This window comes from Sprattus sprattus, assembly GCF_963457725.1.
Source record: "Sprattus sprattus genome assembly, chromosome: 12".
Lineage (NCBI taxonomy): Eukaryota > Metazoa > Chordata > Actinopteri > Clupeiformes > Clupeidae > Sprattus > Sprattus sprattus.
Genome location: NC_137910.1, coordinates 5,423,747 through 5,431,918, shown reverse-complemented (window position 1 = coordinate 5,431,918; position 8,172 = coordinate 5,423,747).

Below are 8,172 nucleotides of genomic sequence, written 5' to 3'. Positions count from 1 at the left end.
GTGAAGAGAAGTCTGGGAGATTAGTCATTAGGGGCAAACTGGGCAGCCAGTGAACTCTTGCTGAAGCTCTGATGGGGAGCATGAGGATGGGAGAGAGAGAGAGAGAGAGAGAGAGAGAGAGAGAGGGAGAGAGGGGACAGAGAGAGAGAGAGAGAGAGAAGCTCTGATGGAGAGCCTGAGGATGGGCCATGTGGCAGATTTGATCCCTTCACCCACAGGCCAGAGTCCATTACTTCAAAGAAATGTTTGTCAGGCACCCAAGGGCTCAATTCATGTACAATATCCCATTACTCACTCTCTCTTTCTCTCTATCTCTCTCTTTCTCTCTGTCTTTCTCTCCGTCTTTCTCTCCTTTACCTCCCCCTTGCAATCTCTCCCCCCACTCACAAACTCTCTCTCTTCCCCTCTCTCTCTCTCTGTCTGTCTCTCTATTGCATTTGTGCACACATACATATACACAGGCATTCAGAGAGAGCAGGTGGAGAGAGATTTCTGTGTGGGAGGATAATTTGTTTTGCTCCTCGATAGATGGAGTCCAAGGAAGTACATGAATCACACACCATAGCAACAACTCAACTGCATATCAACCCCTACTGTGATGACCCTGATGTCCATCAATGCCATGGCAACCATACTGCCACCAATCAGCCTCATGGTAACAACACTGCTGAAAGCCTTCTGGCTACATACTCTGCCAAAAATGTCACCCCACCCATGAACAGTGTTACTGCTAAGAAATTTCTTTTCTACCCCACAACATTATAATACACTCTACAATACCAGTCCTCCTACAGCCAAGTGCTCTTTGCAAGTTATTTAAGTGTTTTAACTGCCCAAAAGTTTATTTTGTGTGGCATGCCTAACACACTTAACACACTGAATCTCCCCCTGATTTTTATCTGGGGTCTCTACGCAGAGCTCTCTCCAGCTCTGACACACTCTCTCTCCTTCCCTCCAGAGGGGAATGAGTGGGTTGGCTTATACTCATGCAGTGTAAATGTGAAGGCAGTTTGTGCCTCAGGGTTTGCCAGTAGCATTTTCTTGCCATCTCTTTATTTATCCCTCGTTTATACCAAGAATGTGTGTGCCTACCAGCAGTGAGAAGCCGCGGGCGATTGTAAGGGGGAGGGGGAGAGGGAGAGGGGGGCAGTGTCCCGATAACAAAGAGATTAGCCCCCCCCTCTGCCCCCACTGGACAGTCCAAAATAAATATGATAGTTGTAAAAGAATTTTGTTTTGATGCGATGATATTACGATAGGGGAAAACCAAACAGTCCTGTTGGACTATTGAAGGTTGAACACTCCCCTTTTTGAAAAGACATCCCCTGGCCCCCAGGAGTGTAGGAAACTCATTTCAATTGGTTTGGAGAGCTAGCATAGTTCACATCCACCAAAAGGCCTATTTTTAAGATCTTAATTTTATTCTTAATCCACAACCTTGGCTACATCCTAAGGCTAAAGCTTTGTATGCTGTCAGACCAGAACAAGCACATTCAATACAAAGTCAATATTTGCTTACAAGTGAAAAGCAGTTAATTAAAAACAGTATAAACTACAGTGTAGCGAATAACAGTAGCAGTCAAGGTGTTAATGCAAACATCATCTGTATAGCACACTGTGAAGTTAGACAATCCATCTATCTGAAGGAAACAATTAAACCCTTGTTTATCCTACTTCTGTCAACTTAAGAGATTCTCACAAACTACTATTTAGTTATTTTCCCCTTTTAACACTTGCGCTTTCATTTTGAGTAGTAGCAGGCTCATAACATGTATCATATGATATGGAGGCCCCTGAGGGGGTTTCTCAATATGTCATTGCAGACTCCTGAATGAAATCATACATTTCAAGGAGATGTTCATGAAGTTGTCATTGATGTAGACTAAAGTAATCAGCTGTCCCTGGGGGCCCCATGTAATCGCCTCGCCTGTCAAGATGCCCCTTCACTCCCAATAAAAAGAATAGAAATAAACAGTGAGGGGGGTAATGTGGCGCAACCAGTAGCCCCGACCACATTCGGGCTTGACGCCCATGGAGGACACGGGTTTGAATCCGGCCCGATGTCATTTCTCCAGTCCACTCCCCACCTCTTCTCCCTCTCATTTCCTGTCCCACTCTTCACTTACCTATCAATTAAAGGCATTAAAAAGCAAAAAAAAAGAAATCTTAAAAAAAAAAAGAAATAGACAGTGAGGGCAGAAAATGTATTTTATCCAACCATGTTTTTGTTCTCCATGTTGAGCTCCGCCCATCCTCAGGTGTTTCAATTAATAGAAAATCTCATTTTGATTGTAATACACATCAAATCCCTTTATTTCTACGAAGCAGGCCTTATCTATCGGAAATATCAGCGTCCATTGCCATCTCTGGGTAAGGTTATAGAAATGCTAGCAACTTTAAATCAGGGTTAGTAATTTAGTTTAATTTTGCTGGGGCACTGCTGTTTGCCTAAACCATGTTTTTCTGATTTATCTCATTTCGTGGTGCTATTGCTTTGATAAAAATGTTGTTAGTTGTAGACAAAGGCCTATTGGTTATGCAAGAAAAAGCCTACGGCTTTTAAACGACCTAGCTAGCAACAGTAAACCACGCATTTCTGTGGTCCCTTTCGTCTCAAAATGCTTGAAAAGTGTGAATTCCTCCTCCCCCAGGACCCCCCAATGTGTTGCCACAAAAAAAACTATAATCCATCATTCAAGCGAAATCATAAACGGCTTTACGGTTGCCAGTTAACAATTTTCTTTCTGCGATACCAAAAACATTTCTTATCACGTCTTTGGTTCCCAAGCAGAACAGTTTGACTGTATCAAATTTGATTTGGTATCAAATTTGAATAACTCAGTTTCAAGCACAATCATGTTTCAAAGTTGCAATTGTAGCCTTCACTGTGTCAGCCGAGCAGGTTTTGGACATCCAAAACCCACCCTCCCATTGTGGTCTTCCCATTGTTCAACTGGATCAAATTTGTGCTGTAAATGATTGAATTGGGAACAAACACCACAAATATTGAGATTACACCAAAAATCTAGATATACATACAGTTACATATTAATATTACATATTAAACAGATAAATATTCTCTGTTATTTCAGAAGTTGATAGAGAGAGAGAGAGAGAGAGAGAGAGAGAAAGAGAGAGAGAGAGAGAGAGAGAGAAAGAGAGAGAGAGAGAGAGAAAGAGAGAGAGAGAGAGTTGAGGGTTGAGAGTAGAGGCATGAAATCCTTTATAAATCCTTCACAGCAGACTCTCTAACCAACTCTCTAGCCATAACAAATTACCATTAGCTACGTTGGTAGCTAAAGCTGAAGGTTATCAACGTTTCGGCTTGCAGTGTTCAGTCTGTATATAAAAACACTTACAGTATGTTCACGTGCTGGCTCTACATAAAGAAAACTTTATGGAAGTCAATCCTTAGTCCTACATGTTGTATGGAGTGTGTGTGTATGCATATGTTTGTGTGTGTGTGTGTGTGTGTGTGTGTGTGTGTGTGTGTGTGTGTGTGTGTGTGTGTGAACCATATAGCTGGGCAATTATTGTGAAGGTGATGAATCTGGATGTGCAAAAGAAAAGTCGACTATCTCTATCTCGTGGCCATTTCACACCCCCTACTCAGTGTCCTTCAGACAAGCTGACTGTTTGTGGGTCCTTTCAGTTTTTATGTGCAGTTCTTTATGTGGTGTATGAATAAATTACTGCATTTATATAGGGCTCAAAGCGAACTCAAAGCGCTTTACAGAGGAATGCCTCACACATCTCCCTGTTCACACACCGATGGCCGAGGCTACTGTCTAAGTAGCCAACCTGCACATCAGGAGCGGTTGGGGGTTCTTGCTCAAGGATACTTCAACACTTGGTGGGAAGGAGTCGGGATTGAACAAGCAACCTTTCGATTGCTGAACAACTCGTCCTGAACCACTATTGCCTCAATAAAACAACGGCAAGTGGAATAACAGAAATTACCTACATTGAGATTGGGTAAGTCAGTTATGTAAAAAAATTAGACATTGGTTGAAACATTGTCATTAAATTATGAGGGAGCAGGTCAGTGTGGAGATTATTATACTTTTTCTGTAAATTAGCAACCAGTTAGTGACATCAGCTGTCCCAAATATGTGCCCTAGCTGATTTGAATTATTCACTGCCATGTACTTTGAGATAATAGCAGATGCCCCCCATGGATAGCATAGTCAGACTAAAGCCATAGTCGAATTAATACCATCATGAAAACTTACTGACTGTCATTCACTCACGTGGGAGCAGGTCAGTGTGGAGATTATTATACTTTTTCAGTAAATTAGCAACCAGTAAGTGACATCAGCTGTCCCCAAAACATGTGCCCTAGCCTCTCCTAATGCCTCTGATGAGTTCATGAGCGATGGTGATGACGATGCAATCTGAGTCTTTTCAGTCTGGTCCCATCGGGCCCCCTCTCTATAACCCCAAAATCCTTAGCAGTCACTGAGCTCCTCTCACTGTCTGATCCTGAACAGATGGACTCTGAGATTAATAACTGGATTTTTAATAACAGGATTTATAGGGTGATTTATAACATGATTATTACGTGATGGATAGGGTGCTGAAGAGGCTTAATTACTGACTGGCCCCCCGCTGGTGGGGTTTGACAAGGGGGGGCTGTAACTCAGGCTCCAGCTTATTTTTAGACGTTACAAATGACTGGCACAGCGAGGCGAGCACGGACTGTGGAAGGGCCAGCCATCGAAATGTCATTGCTGTGTGTTCGTGTGGGTGTGTGTGTGTGTGTGTGTGAGGGAGAGAGAGAGAGAGAGAGAGAGAGAGAGAAATGGCACGTATCTCTCAATGTCACATAGAGTGAGGCATTTCTATAATACAGAAACTTCCTGTTTCTTTTGTGTTGCTTTTCTTTCATTCAGGTATTCATTCTGTCTTTCTTTCTTTCTTTGTAATCTTTGTTACAGTTCATCCAAAGTGAATGCTATCATTATTAAGCCCATAAGTCTTTAAGAACATCATGAGAGTGTGAGAGGCAGTGACTCAGAGATAGCCATCCTGAGTGAGGGAGAGTGCTGTGTAAGCACTTGCTGTTCTCAGCCAGGATCTTCCTCCTGCTAAGAAGTGCTCTGTCTTTCTTCCTCTTTCTCTTACTCCTCCTCTTTCTCTCTCTCTCTCTCTCTCTGTCTCTCTCTCTCTCTTCCTCTTCCTCCTGCTAAGAAGTGCTCTGTCTTTCCTCCTCTTTCTCTTACTCCTCCTCTTTCCTCCTCTTTCTCTTGATCCTTCTCTTTCCTTCTCTTTCTCTTGATCCTCCTCTTTCCTCCTCTTTCTCTCCTCTTTCCTCTCCTCTTTCTCTTTCTAGCTGTTTCTGGGCTCAGATCCCAGGGAGCAGACCAGAGCCTTTTTTAATGACAGCACAAGGAGCTGTCCCAACCATCTGTCTCCCTGGCTACCGCCGCACCGTATATGCCACGTGCAGCCTATGGATGGCACACATCAGGGATACATACTTGATGAGGATCATTTTTCATTTTATTATCATCATAAGGATCCAATGGCTGTGCCAGATTGATGGCATTTTCCCTTTCACATTTCATCTTCGTCTCTTAAGATAACCTTTAGCGTAGCGTAGCGCACCGGTCCTGGCAGGCCCTCAGGCTTTCCTGGGAATGATAAGTGGTATTTTAGTGATGCAGGGATTACCGAGGCTTAAGAGCTTTGTTTCCAGGTATGGAGAAGGTTTTAGTCATAATAGCCAGCCGCAGACTGCCGAGTTAACACTAAAAGGTCTATATCCCTCGTCCGGGATATTTTTATTTTTGAGTTTTCGTCTTAGAGACATAAAAAGAACAACCACGGAAACATTGAACCCTTTTCTAATATTATTGCTGAGGTCTTCTAGAATAGAATCATATATTCCATTTGTGCATCAATGTTTTTAGTTAAGCAAAATGTACAAAAAAGCTGGATGCTAAAACTTAGAAAGATGCAGTGCATACTCGGTGCAGAGTCACTCTCATTAAGATATTAATGCTCACATCACTCACTGTGTCGTTCCTATTACAACACTTTTACAATCTGCAGTGATTTTGCTGTTGGGATGGACACAATCTAGGGAACATACCCGGTAAATCAGGAGGAGAATGAAATAAAAGAAAATGATCAGGCAGAATATTCGCAAATGAGAGCAGGGAGCAGGCAACGCTTTACGAATTCACAGGAGTTTATAATTGATATGCGAATTTAATCACTAGCTTAAGATTGAGTTTTTGTTACTTTTTGAAGAATAACTGAAGTCTCTCCCTAACACACACACACGCACCTACACACACATACACTTGCAATCCCTCACTCTCTCAGTCACACACACACCCACACACACCTAATTCCCTTACTTTCTGTCTCTATGTCAGTCTCCAAAATATGGATGGGGCTCATCAATCACCAGCAACATGTTTGAAGGCTTTTGGTCGTGTCATCAACCTTCGATTTAGTTGTTTTACAGGTTTAGATTGGCCCCTCATGCATCTGACTACGTTAACAACATTCCCTGATGACGCACACACACACACACACACACACACACACACACACTCACACTCACACTCACACACACACACACACACACACACACACACACACACACACACACACACACACACAGGGAGAGAGAGAGAGAGAGAGAGAGGATGAAACGTACAATACAATATTTGGTAGTACCCATGAATCTAATTCACATTCTATTACACAAGTAGTCTGTCATTTGCGCATGGTCTTGCCCCCACATTCCTTTTTAATTATACTGGGTGTTCGTTATCCACGTCGGAAGGTACGGAAGGTGTGTGTGTGTGTGTGTGTGTGTGTGTGTGTGTGTGTGTGCGCGAGCACACATGCTTGCTTGCGTAATTTCATTACAGGGCTGAGTGGGTGTAAGGTTTAAAAGAGAAAAGGATGCGTGTGTCTCAAAGTTGATGAGCTAGAAAAGTGAGAAGAGAACTTGCATGGCGTTTGGCTAAATGAAACCCTTCACTGAAAAATAAATTCATTTTTACAAATGTCGTTCGCCTGTTGCAGGTTCTCAACTGGACAAAAGTACATTAAGACTAATGACAACAAGGAAAGTTAGTTTTGTGGATAGCTACCCACCTAAAAATACACGTCATTATTTGTGTACGGGTATATGTTTTTGTGTGTGTGTGTGTGTATGTACGTGTGTGTGTGTAGGTGTGTATACTTGTGCGTGTGTATGTGTGTGTCTTAAAACAATCCTGAGAGACAGGTGAAGGATTTTAGGTGCTGCACCACACGATTGATCGCTTTGTCTCTGAAAAGCAATTTTTTGTTTCCATCGGAAGTGAAGTTGAGGCATCAGTTTTACTGCCTAGCTCATTCTCATCGCCCGAGCCCCTAAAAGGAAAACAGCCTCATCCATCACACTCTCAGGGGAATATAGGTAAGAAAGTTTTATATTCACAACCAGGAAAAAAAGGCTCTTTTGTTCAAGCAGTGACAACTCTACCAAAGTTTGGGTGAAACATCAATAGGCAATAGATTCAATGTTAGCACTTATTATGTGTGTGTGTATGTGTTTGGAGGTGTGTGTGTGTGTGTGTGTGTGTGTGCATGCATGTGTGCATCGAGTGTAGGTGTTTATGTGTTTGTGTGTGTGTGTGCATGTGTATATGGGCCATTCTACCGAATTCGTGTAATATGCAGTCCCTCAACAATAAAAACTATTTAAAAACAATTAGGTATTTAGGCATAGATATTTAATTAGAAAATGTTATGGTCTATATAAACCCAATGCATTACATGAGATAGTGATAAGCTAAATATATACAAAATCATCATTTATAGGGTACTTTCTATTGGGAAGTAGCTGTCCCCAACCCTGACATCTAAATTTCAATGCCTTTAAATAACACTTTTCAATTTTTTTCGATTTTTTTCAATGATTTCATTTCAAAGATCTTTATGATTGGGTTGAAACAGAACTTGGAATATTTAGATTTATTGTGGGTTTAATTTTTAAATCAATTTTCTATACTCAAAAAATCATGTCCCTAGTTTTCATGTCACTACCGAAACACAAGAGTTTTAGTCCATTGGCTGAGCCTGTGTTTTAGCCACGACTCTGCATTTTTGACCATGCAGTGACACTGCATCTCTGACCCTCATGGTTGAATGGTAAGTAGCTAAATC